This window comes from Megascapheus bottae, chromosome 7, assembly GCF_031878675.1.
Source record: "Megascapheus bottae isolate mThoBot1 chromosome 7, mThoBot2.hap1, whole genome shotgun sequence".
Lineage (NCBI taxonomy): Eukaryota > Metazoa > Chordata > Mammalia > Rodentia > Geomyidae > Megascapheus > Megascapheus bottae.
Window position 1 is genome coordinate 30324954 of NC_143515.1, and position 12568 is coordinate 30337521.

Sequence of the window (12568 nt, forward strand, 5' to 3'; positions counted from 1 at the left end):
TTGATTAAGTAAAAATATACTCACCTTCCTCTACCTGCCTCTATATCCATCTTCTGCTTTACTCATTACAGTGACAAACATGTTATACATAATAAAAGATGAACTGTTTTCTGTGCTGTGCCTCTCTCTTTGTTTCCTTCTTACCCTCTAAAGATTTAAATTTCTAGTCAACCCTTTTATTCTCATCTAACTTTTTCTATCATTGTTCATCTACAAGGTTACATTCAAGGTCATACAAATCTAGATCAATGTAATTCTGATATGTTTCAAAGTATACTGCCCTCGAATGCCACTTCCTCCTACAATTGCCTGTCCAATTCTTCACTTTCAAATACCTAGACAAAGCTGCTAAAGATTCTGGCTCTACTTTGTTTCCATTTTTTCCTACATGGTGCATCTCTCTATCACAGTAACACTGTACCTAACTGCATCCTCCTTTGAAATGCTATGTGATATTGCTAGTCATTTCTCAGTTTGAATCTTAAAGATAGAAGCACCTATCTCCTAAGAATATCCTATATTGTACAACATAGCTTAGGCTATCGCATAGAAAGCCATCAAGAGAGAAGACTATTGCTATAGCCTTACTACGGTTATTACTATTATAACTCAAATATAACAAAATTTAATCACAACAGACTTTAGTAAAATAAAATGTTATACTCCAAGACACAGAAAAAGCTCAAGAGAGAAGCTGAGCTAATTAAAGGAGACATAGTTGTGGCTTTCTGAAAACCAAGTCACTGAAGAGTTTGTCAAGATACTGTAGGTTCTACTGAGCAAGGCAACAAAAAGTCCTCTAACTTTATGTGCTATTCAGGTGCTGAGAAGCCCTAGTGACTTTTTTCAGCTTTAAGTCTTTATAGTAAACCTTGTTATCTTTGATAACCTAAGCCTGTCTCCTCCTTGCTATAGAAAAGGGGTCAAAAAATGTCTACAGCTTTTCCAGCTGCTAAATTATTTAGCCAGGATTCTTTCCCAATAGCATAATGACTAGGTCAATAAGAATAAACACCTTTATGTTTCTTGACACAATATTTATGTATGTTTTCTATAAGTACTGAACCAATTCACATTGTTGGCAGCCAAGTGTGTACCTTGTCAACCTTGCCTGCACTGGTTATTAACAAAAAGAAGATATTTACTGCCTATTCGTTGTGCCTTATGATGAAGCTATAAAGTGTAGCCACTGTTTGGTGATGGAATAAAGGAAAATTTTTGGCCTCAGCCTCAGGGTCATTCTTCCAGCACCCTGGGCAAGATTTGAACAGCTTGTCATATAAAGGACATAGACAACCAATTTCACTGAAAATTCCTGTGTTTTGACAGTGTAGTTGAGAAAATCACTGTGGTTCAAGTTTTATTTATCACATGGAGAAAACTTCTGCTGAGTTTACACACTCTCTTTGTATGATACCTACAGTTTTATTTTAGATCTGGTTTTATGGGCTTTGTTAACACTATTGAGCCATTAAGGTTTAAGCACAAAGAATGTGTTCTTGACTTCAGACAGAGTTCCAGTGAAGATTCATCATTTTCCAGAAGCTTGACTTTGAACAGTTTTCTAAGCTTAAATGTAGAATAATAATGCTTACTTTATGCTGTAATGTAATATTGAATAAAATAATATATGCAAATGTTTTATTCATTCTTACTCTTTGGTGGTTTAGAGAATTATTTTCCCCCCTTGGTATGCTACCTCTTCCAAAACCACCTCTAGTCACTGGTTTATATGCACATCCTGGCTTTGTTTCTGGGTAGGTAGGAAAATAAGGATCATAAACTTTCCCTATTTCAAATTGGCAAAGCAAAATAACCCTGTTCTTATATTTGCATATAGAGGGTTGTCGGCTATGCAATTTGTCAGCAAACTTCCTGTGATCCAGTGGCTCAGGTTAAATGTATTTATTCAACTGAAACAGATTTATAGACCATGAAAAATCCATCCGTGATGAAGGTGTTTTGTGTTTTTTTTTCCAGATGGAGAAAAAAATGCAAACATAGGAATCTTCGCAACAATGCCTACAAAGCAATCTTTAAAAATTAACTGAGAAAATGCACTAAAAATAATTTAATATTTCTTCCTCATTCACTCTGTAAAACCTAATCCAGCTCCAGTAATACTAAATTCAGTTTTTCTCCTCCACTAGAGCTTAGTAGCCTCAGTTCCATTGGGTTATTCATCATTATTCCATGTACCATTCATCAAGCTTTTACAAAAAGCAAATCTATGCTAGCTTTGTCTATGTATTTTTAATGTAAAAATATACTGTCTGGAAAGTAAGAATCACCTGTTTACCTGCTTTGTATCCTGTGTAATAACCATGAGAGAGAACGATGCTCATGGGTAGTGTATAAATGTTATTGATGTTTATGATTCTTATTCAAAGCTAACATTGTATGAATATTTATAAGATCTGGTAACACTATTGTTATAATTAATTTCTATAACTAAGTCTTTGGAATTCAAGCAAAAATCTTGTAACAAGGAAAGAACAAAATTATAAGTAAACACTGCTACTAAAAATTAAAATTTTAATTTAAAATTAAAAAATTAAAAATTTTAAAGATCTGTAATGTCATGAGATAGATATGTCACAGAATACTATAGACTTCAAACAATTCCTAGAGAGTAACATAAAAGTAAAGTTGAAGACATCCAAGTCTGATTGTAGCTTATAGACCTAGGTATAGCTAATCTTCCTACCAAAATGAATCATTGCAGCACTATTTACCATAGAGAAGATTATCTTTAAAATGTATTTCATAACAAAGAAAGCACTGAATTAAACACACACACACACAGAGGCATGCCAAGATTAAGAGGATAGTAAAACAAAAGATACATTATTTAAAATATTTTTGCCTATGTTAAAAACATAAATGAGATTGAATATTACTGTATTAAATTGAAATAAAATAATTGTATGATAATAAATTATAAAGCTAAAACTCCTAAATCTAGACTCAAACTATGATCCCAAGATCTCAGCCTCCTGAGTAGCTAGGGTTACGTGAGTCATAAGTGCCCAGTGACAAACTTTTTTTTTTCATGACAACAAATTGTGCACTAAGTTTTCTATCATCACATTAACAAAATCATTTCCATTCACATTTAAGGCCTTAAAGTAAATTAAAAGGATCAGAATGGCCTCGAGCCTTTGTCTCACATCTGAAATCCTAGCAACTCTAAAAGTCCAGATCTAAAGATTGCTGTTCAAGGCCAGGCAGGAAAGTCCATGAGACTTTTAGCTCCAATAAACCACTAAAGCTGGAAAGTGAAGCTATGGCTGAAATGGTAGAGGGGTGGCCTTGAGCATAAACAGCTCATGGTCTACACACTAGTCCTGAGTTTAAGCCCCAAGATAAGTACGCTCATGTGTGTGGGCGCATGCCACACACATACACTCACATACACAAATCAGTGTGTCCAGAACATACCTTAGTATTATACATTTTTTTGTTTTCCTAAGGTAGATAAGTGAATTATCATTAAAAAATTAAAGGAGGGATTGAAAGAGAGTGAGGGAAGGTAATTATCTAACTCATGCAATTTTAATCCCTCTGTAAATCACCTTCAAAATAATAATAAATTCTTTAAAATTTCATAAATGGAAAAAAGAGAGATTGAAGAAAGAAAAAGAATCAGTCTATCTTTTTCCAGTCCAATAAAAAAATGGATATTAAAGGAGTATGCCAAAAAATAGAAGATAATCACCATACATTTACTAAATGAATTATTTTTACCCAGAGTTCACAAATAATTCAGAAAATTCAATGACATAAAACATAGTAGTAAAATGAACAAAACCTTGAATCACATTTTACAAACAGAAGATATCCAAAGAGACAAAAGATATATGAATAAGTACTTGATAGAAGTAGACATGAAAATTAGGACAAGTAAATTCAACACATCTGCTCAAAAGCTAAAACAAAAATAGTGTTCTAATCCTACAATGTAATATCAAGCAGCAAGGAAAGTTATCAAATTACTTCTATGCAAGAAAAAATGGAAAATTTTATTCTTGATTGAATTAATAAACACATAAGATCCATCATGGTAGCATGTGTCTGTAAAACCTCTCCTTGGGAGGTAGAGATAGGATTGTGGATCAATGACAGAGTAAGCAAAATGCTTACAAGACCCTGTCTCCAGTGGCTCAAGCCTGTAATCCTGGCTCCTCAGAAAGCTGAGATCTAAGGATCACCATAGAAAGCCAGCCTGGGCAAGAAAATCCATGAGACATCTACCTCCAATTAATCACAGAAAAAGCCAAAAGTGGTGCTGTGGCTCAGGTGTTAATGTGGTAGCCTTTAGCAAAAAGAGCTTAGGGACAGTGCTCAGGCCCAGAGTTCAAAGCCCAGGACTGGCAAAAATTAAAGTTAAATTTATTAAAAGAAAGACTATGTCTCAAAAACAAGCTAGATGTGATAATACATGTCTGTAATCCCAGCTACTCAGGAGATGGAAATAGGAACTCACACTCTGAAGCTTACCTTGACAAAAAGTACAAAACAAATTAATAATTTCATGTCATAATTCTCAGAATTGTGAATACGTTAATTTCCCTGACAAAAAAGAACTATGTATTTAGAAAGTTCGAATCTTGAGATACTATCCATAATTTTAAGGTACTTTTAACAGGAAAGCAGGAAGTATTTAAACATAGAAGTTGTACAGAACAGATGCTTGCATGGGGGAATGTGAAGAGGAAAGAAAGCACAGTCATGAAAAGCAGGTAGATTCCAGAATCTACAAAAATCTAAAAGGTCTTAACAGGATCAGAACAGCCAAGAGCTTTGATGCACATCTGAAATCCTAATAATTCTAAAAGGTGAGATCTGAAGATTACAGTTCAAGGCCAACAAGTCCAGGTTGAACTCAAGGCCTGTCCCTGAGCTCTTTTTGCTCAAGGATAGCACTTTACCACCTCATACCACAGATTCACTTCTAATTTTCTGGTGGTAAATTACAGTCTCATAGACTCATAGACTCATAGACTACCCAGGCTGGCTTTGAATCACAATCCTCAGATCTCAGCTTCCCAAGTAGCCAAGATTATAGACATGAGCCACTGACACCCAGCTTTTTATTTGTCTTTTTTAATATCAAGCTTTATTAAGCAATTATATAAAGTTTTATTAAGCAATTGTATGAAGAGGTTTTAATTCCAGAAGTCAGGTTATGAGGACAATGCCTCATGATTATGTCACCCATTCCATCCATTATTCTTCCCCCACTTTTCCATCCTATCCCTACCTTCAAGTTATGTAGCTCACTTTCTATATCATGTACGTTGAATATAATGACTACATTTGTTCACACTTCATCCCACTACATCCAGCAGCAGTAAGAATGTGATGCAGTTACCTTGGCAAAGAAGCCTGAGCTAAAGCGTAGGAGGAAAAATGGGGACGTTTCTTCTGATCCTCAGAAAACTTGTATGAGGAAGTTGGTAGAAATTCATGAGACTGAACTTTTTTCAATAAAACCAATCTTCAAGGGATTTCGTTGAACTGGGAACCTATGTCACTATGGCACATGCCTCCAATCCTAACTACTCAGGAAACTGAGTTTGAAGTCATCCCAGGAGTACAGGTTTGTGAGAGCCTCATCTCCAATTAACCATAAAAAAGCTGGAAGTGGAGCTGTGGCTCAAATGATGAGTATCAACCTTGAGTGAAAAAGCAAAGCAAAAGCATGAGGCCCTGAGTTCAAGCCCATACCAGCACAAAAGAAGAAAGTGACTTAGTTAAAATGATTATCTTACAACTCTAGCTGATACAGTGTGGGTTTATAATATCTTCTTTTAAAATTGTATTCTTATGACAAGTTTAGCAGAGTCAAAAGCTTGCAAATAAATTCCAGTGTGAACTCATTGTTTAGGTGCTATTATAGATTGGGCAGGAGAAATAGATGAAAATCATATCTCCAATTCTCAGAATCATATACTCTTCTAGCAGATGGGGATGGACAAGTAAATGAGTTTGATTTTTTTCCAAATAATTTTTATTGTAATTAATGGAAGGATTACATTACATTCACCAGATGGAAGGTGCATTACTTCACATACATTGATACCCTTTCTCATGTCTTGGTTCCCATTTCCCTCCCCCCCACCCCCACCCTCATCGTGTTTTCCCCCCTTTCCTATCAAATTTCAAATAACCAAATACGCATATGTCCAATATATCAGATAACAAAGTGAAATACTGTAACAATATGAGATAACCAAGGGACAGCAAAAGAGATGAGAGATAACATAGTACATTAAGGACAACTATCACTCATTATATGGCTTTTGTTTCTATATCCTAGAAGTCCTTTCATTTCGTGTCATACCATATGGCCTTATGTATCTAGGTTTTGTTCTATTGCAAATCTCTGCTAGAAGAGTCCAAGGTTTCTACTGATTATGGCAAATGAGGGAAACCATTGAGCCTATGTTCCCTTGAGTCTGGCTTACTTCATTTAATATGATTTTTTCTAAGTCTTTCCATTTCCTTACAAATGGGGAGATGCTGTTCTTTCTGACAGCACCATAGAATTCCATTGGATACAAATACCACATCTTGTTGATCCACTCATCAACTGAGGGACATCTGGGTTGGTTCCATATCTTTGCTATGGTAAATAGTGCTGCAATGAACATCATTGTGCTAGTGGATTTAGTATGCCCTTGTTTCTGGACGGTTGGGTAAATGCCAAGTAGTGGAATTGCTGGTTCATAGGGGAGCTCTATGTTTAGTCTTTTGAGGAACTGCCATACTGCTTTCCATAGTGGTTGAACGAGTTTGCACTGCTAACAGCAGTGTAGTAGTGATCCCTCCTGGCCACATCCCCCTCCAGCATCTGTTGTTATTAGTTTTCTTGATCCTGGCCATTCTAACTGGAGTGAGGTGGAATCTTAGAGTTGTTTTGATTTGCATTTCTTTTATGACCAGAGATGTTGAGCATTTCTTCATGTGTCTATAGGCCATTCCTATTTCTTCTTCAGAGAGGATTCTCTTTACGTCTTTGGCCCATCTTTTGATGGGATGGTTGTTTCTTTGGAGATTAGTTTTGGAGAGATTCAATTTTTGGAGCTGTTGATATATTTTAGATATGAGGCCTTTGTCCGTTGTATGGTTAGTGAAGATCTTCTCCCATTCTGTAGGCTTCCTAATTAATTTACTAGCTATGTCCTTTGCCATACAGAAGCTCTTCAGTTTAATGCAGTCCCAGTTATCCAGACTTTCTCTGATTTGTTGTGTTTCTTTGTCCTTATTAAGAATGTTTCGACCTGTGCCAAGGAGGCCTAGTATGTCTCCTATTCCTTCTTGTAACGTTTTCAGTGTGTCAGCTTTTACCTTGTGGTCTTTGATCCATTTAGAGTTAATTCTAGTGCAGGGTGACAAAGAAGGATCCAACTTTAGTTTTCTGTAGGTGCTTAACCAGTTCTGCCAGCACCACTTGTTGAAGAGTCTTTCTTCCATTCTATTTGTTTGGCTCCCTTGTCAAAGATTAGGTGGCCATAGGTCTGTGGTTTAATATCTGGGTCCTCAGTTCTATTCCATTGGTCTTCAGGCCTGTTCCTGTGCTAGTACCAAGCTGTTTTGAGAATTATAGCTCTGTAATAGAGTCTAAAGGCAGTGTATGACAAACCCACAGCTAGTATTATACTTAATGGCAAAAAGCTAAAGCCATTCCCTCTAAATTCAGGAACGAGACAAGGATGCCTGCTCTCTCCACTCCTCTTTAACATAGTATTAGAATTCCTAGCCAGAGCAATAAGGCAAGAAGCAAGCAAAAAGGGGATCCAAATAGGGAACGAGGAAGTGAAACTCTCCCTCTTTGCAGATGACATGATTCTGTATTTAAAGAACCCTATAGACTCCACTCCCAAGATCCTTGATCTGATTCAAAACTTTGGCAAGGTAGCAGGGTATAAAATTAACCCTCCAAAATCAACTGTCTTCCTCTATGCCAACAATGAGAAAGCAACTCCTTTTGCAATAGCCTCAAAGAAAATAAAGTACCTAGGAATTATCTTAACTAAGAATGTAAAGGACCTTTTTGATGAAAACTTTAAAACCCTGAAAAAGGAAATTAAAGCAGAACTGAGAAAATGGAAAAACCTCCCATGCTCCTGGATTGGAAGAATCAACATCGTGAAAATGAAAATCTTGCCAAGGGCCATCTATAAATTCAACGCAATACCCCTCACTATCCCAATGTCATTCTTTAAAGAAATAGAAGTGGCAATCCAAAATTTCATATGGAATAATAAAAGACCCCATATAGCAAAAACACTTCTTAGCAGAAAGAACAGCGCAGGAGGAATTTCGATGTGTTTGATGTTTAAAGACTGAATGGAGATGGTACCAAGAAAAAAGGTAGGACTACTAGGAATAGAACAATTTCATGAAACAAGATGCTGCTAGAGAGGAGAAGAAATGCTGGCTTCAAGCTAACTTGGTGTTTTCCATATATTTATCATTAGCTATCCACTGAAATAGATGCTCTTAGAACAAATTTTCAAATGAGGAAAATGAACCTCAGAGAATTTAAGGAAAAAGCCCCAGCTGGCAAGCAGTCCTAGAGAAAAGGTTATGTATAACTTTTGAAGGAAGACTCTGAGGGCAGTGTCCTTGTATTAACATTCGTGCCCCAGGCTAGGAGACTTAATAAATGTGAAAGTGTAAGGAAACATTCACAAGAAGGAGAAACCACTTCAAGTGTCAATGTAACACACTAATATTGAAGTATATCGCTTCTCTTCTTGGCTCCTGTGCAACAATCCCTCACTGGTTGATCAGAGAAACCCACATGGCGCCAACAAAGAATGGAGACTATAAATAAAAGGAAAGAAAAGAGAAACACATAACCAATATTCAGTGTTCTTATTTTTACGTGGCTGGATTGATCTTTGAAATCCAAAATAGGACAATAATTTCCATCGAGAAGAAAATTGATTGTTTCAGACTTTTAGCTTTTTAAGAATTTTGTACTGCACTTAAAGGAAGTTAAATAATTTTTGTTACAACTAAAGAATAGGAACTCCTGATCACATTAGCTACTGTGACAATATATGCCTGGAAACTAATGACTTCAAAGTTCCCAGCCTGATATTAGGTTAAAAAGACACCTTGAACTATGGACCCAGGAAAGATAACTGCTCTAGAGAAAAGGAAACAGGCTGAATGCCAGGAGAAAGGCTTGCCTTCTGGGGATAATATTGTCCAGGGAGCCTCTTCTTCAGCTCATCTCCAGGGCATCCTTGTCTGCTCTTCAAATGAAGGTACATTGCTTTGGGCTGAATCCCCATGCTCCAATGCTCATTGTTCATCCAACCATCTTCTTACACACTTCCCATGACAGTCCTTCATACCCTGATATTAAAAGAAACTCCTTCCTGGGAACCTTTGCTATTTTTTTTTAAATTCTAGATACACTTTAAACTGTAAGTGGGATATTTAACTGAGAAGAGGTTTATAATAGTAAAGTAAGCCACAACTGTCATATGAGGGTAGACTTCAGTCATCAGTTATATTAAACTGACAGTACACAAGTGTTATTTAGCACGTTTGTACATACTATTAAAAAGAGTGATTTGGTACCTGGTATATTTTGTCTATGCTTATTTGCTTATTTGAAATATGGAAGGGAAGGGGAAAAAACAAGATGATTGGGAAGGGAGGGGAGGGGAAGTGAGAAAAATATAGAAAGGAGTATCGATGTTCAAGAAATAATGTACCCACTATATGACGATGTAAATGTAACCCTTCTATACATCAGCCCTACAATAAAAAAAAACAATTAAAAAAGAGGGATTATACAATTAATCATAATTCAAAAGATTGGCTTTTTAAAGACTTTCTAATGAATTACATCATTTGAATTCTTCTCTCAGAAAATATTAGATTTTCATTAATATGTTTGTTTTCATTTGTATTCTTATACATTTATAAATTTGTTCTAACTTCTATATATTAGAGAAAATGTGTCTTTTGTCTTTCTGGGCTTTTTTTTCCAGGTTCATCTATTTCTTTGCAAGTTATACAATATTATTCTATGTAATGGATGAGTAAAACTACATTGTGTATATATGCCACAATTTCTTGATCTCTTTGTCCACTGAAAGTAGCTACAGTAAATAGGGCAGCAATGAGCATGGCTGTACAAGTAGCTTCAATGAATCATAATATGTAATCTTCTGGAAAAATGTTCAAGAATGGTATTGCTGTATCATAGCTCTTTGCTTACCTTTTTGAAGAATCTCTGAATTGTTTTCCAGAATGTTTGTACTAGTTTATACTCTCAGTAAAAATCTATGAGAGTTGCTTTTCCCCCACATCAATGTCAGTATCTATTGTGTTTCTATTCTTAATGATGGCCATTCTAACCAAGGTGACATGAAATCTCAGTAGTGTTTTGATTTACATGACAAGCATTTATTCATGTGACTATTGCCATTTTTGAGTCTTCCAAGAAATTTCACTTTAATAATTTTTCTTTTTTATTTATTAATGGAGTTGTTTAATCTTTGAGGTCTTTATCTATTTTAGATATTAAGCCATTGCTTAATATATAGCTGACAAGCTCTCTCATTTCTGTAGGCTGCTTTATTAGCTTGATAGCTATATAGTAATTCTGCCATGCAAAAATTTCTTAATTTTAATTTTTTGCAATCCCATTTGCCAATATTTCTTTGAATTAATGAAACCCTGGAAAACGAACTCATAGATTAACAAAATGAATTCCAGGCAAATAGCTTGTGAAAGATATGACAGAGAGTTTAAGGTAGGAGGGTTGATGAAGAAAGGAAGGAAGCAAGAAGAATGAAGACATAATAATCCAGGCATATTATATTAAATTAAGAAAATTGAGTGGAGTTTTGGGGTTGGGAAAGATAGAGGAGAATGTTTAAAGGGATGGTACCAATTAATACATATCTATAAACTGAATTGTTGGATAGTTACTCCTTTTCATAGTTACTTAAAGATACTAAAGATATAATATTAAAATTAGTGAGTAAAAATTTGATGCATTATACAAGCTTTTGATAACATACTATATACAACAATATACAAGCTGGTTCTACTCATGAATTTCTGTACTGAGCAATTGCATTCATTGTTGATCCATAAATATTCATTGACTGCTTACTACATATGTATATAAAACAAAGTGAGAAATAAAAATTTGACTGTCATTGACGGGGAGAAATTTTTTAATATTTTTAGTGTTAACTAATTTTGAATTACAATATGTTAAGATAAACAGCTAACATGTTACAGAATGGTCCTGATATTGAGTAAAAGATGGATAGCAATCATCTAGTTCAAAGTGTAGGTCCCAAGTTCAAGCCCAAATACTGCCATGAGTGAATAAATGAATAAATACATTCTGAAAGATCTAATAAACTTCTCTTCAAACTAATTAAAACTAAAGGGAACAATAAACATGAGTCTATGATTAAGAAGGAACATGTAACAGTGTAGCTTACAAAATAAATGCAGACTACATAGTGCTAAAGTACTGACTGAATTTGTACTTTTTATAGAGAAAGCTGGTATTGAAATTGAAATTCTAGAAAAACAGAAAATTATCAATAATAACAATAATAATAATCTACCCCTCAAGAAAATGAATCAGGAGTAGATGCTTTCAAAGAGAGTTCTTTACAACCTTATTGATAAGTCTATAATATTTAACTTCTCTCAAGGTATAGGTAACAAATCAAAAATTTTAAGTGTGCATAACATTTTTAAAGGTATAGAGAAAAATGCTAAAACAGACTTATCTATATTGGCTTAGAATAACAGACATCATTAGCAGTACTTGCTGTTCTCACACTTGTATAATTTTTCCTGTGTTTGGTGTAAAGTTGTATTTCTGTTATTAGAAGTTGTATCACTGGATTTCTCTGAATTGAGCTACCTCTTAAGCGATTACTATGTCGAGGATTTTTTTTAGATGTATGTTTTTCCTGAATACAACAGTGTTCAAAGTGTTTACTTTTTCCTTATTTGTTCATAAAAACAAATTTTGAATACTCTCCTTTGACAGAGATATACATATCAATTATCTTTACATTTGTCAGTAGACTTTATATATGATATAGTTTTCATTTGTCTTTTCCTTCCCTCCCTCCCTTTTTCCTTCCTTCCTTTGGCCAATACTGAGGCTTTAACTCAGTGTCTTGGGCTCTTTGTTAGCATTTTTTACTCGAGGTTGGCATTCTATCACTTGAGCTACTCCTAATTTTTTGTTGCTTAATTAGAGATGAGTCTCACAGAATTTTCTTTTTAGGCTTCCTTTGAACCACAGTCCTCAGATCTCTTTTTCCTGAGTAGCTAGGATCACAGGTGTGAGTCACTAGTGCCTAGAGTGAGGTAGTTTTGATGCTGATTGTCATAAAGGCTGGGAAATTTTTAGAGATGAAACTCAAACTGAGAATTCTGCCCGGTGTTTCCAGGTTCTTGTTACATCAGAGGAAGAATCCAGAGAGGAAACTAAGATACTGGGGCAGAATTTTATGATAGAGTGCAAGTAGACACTCATCTTGGAGTGCAGGCACAT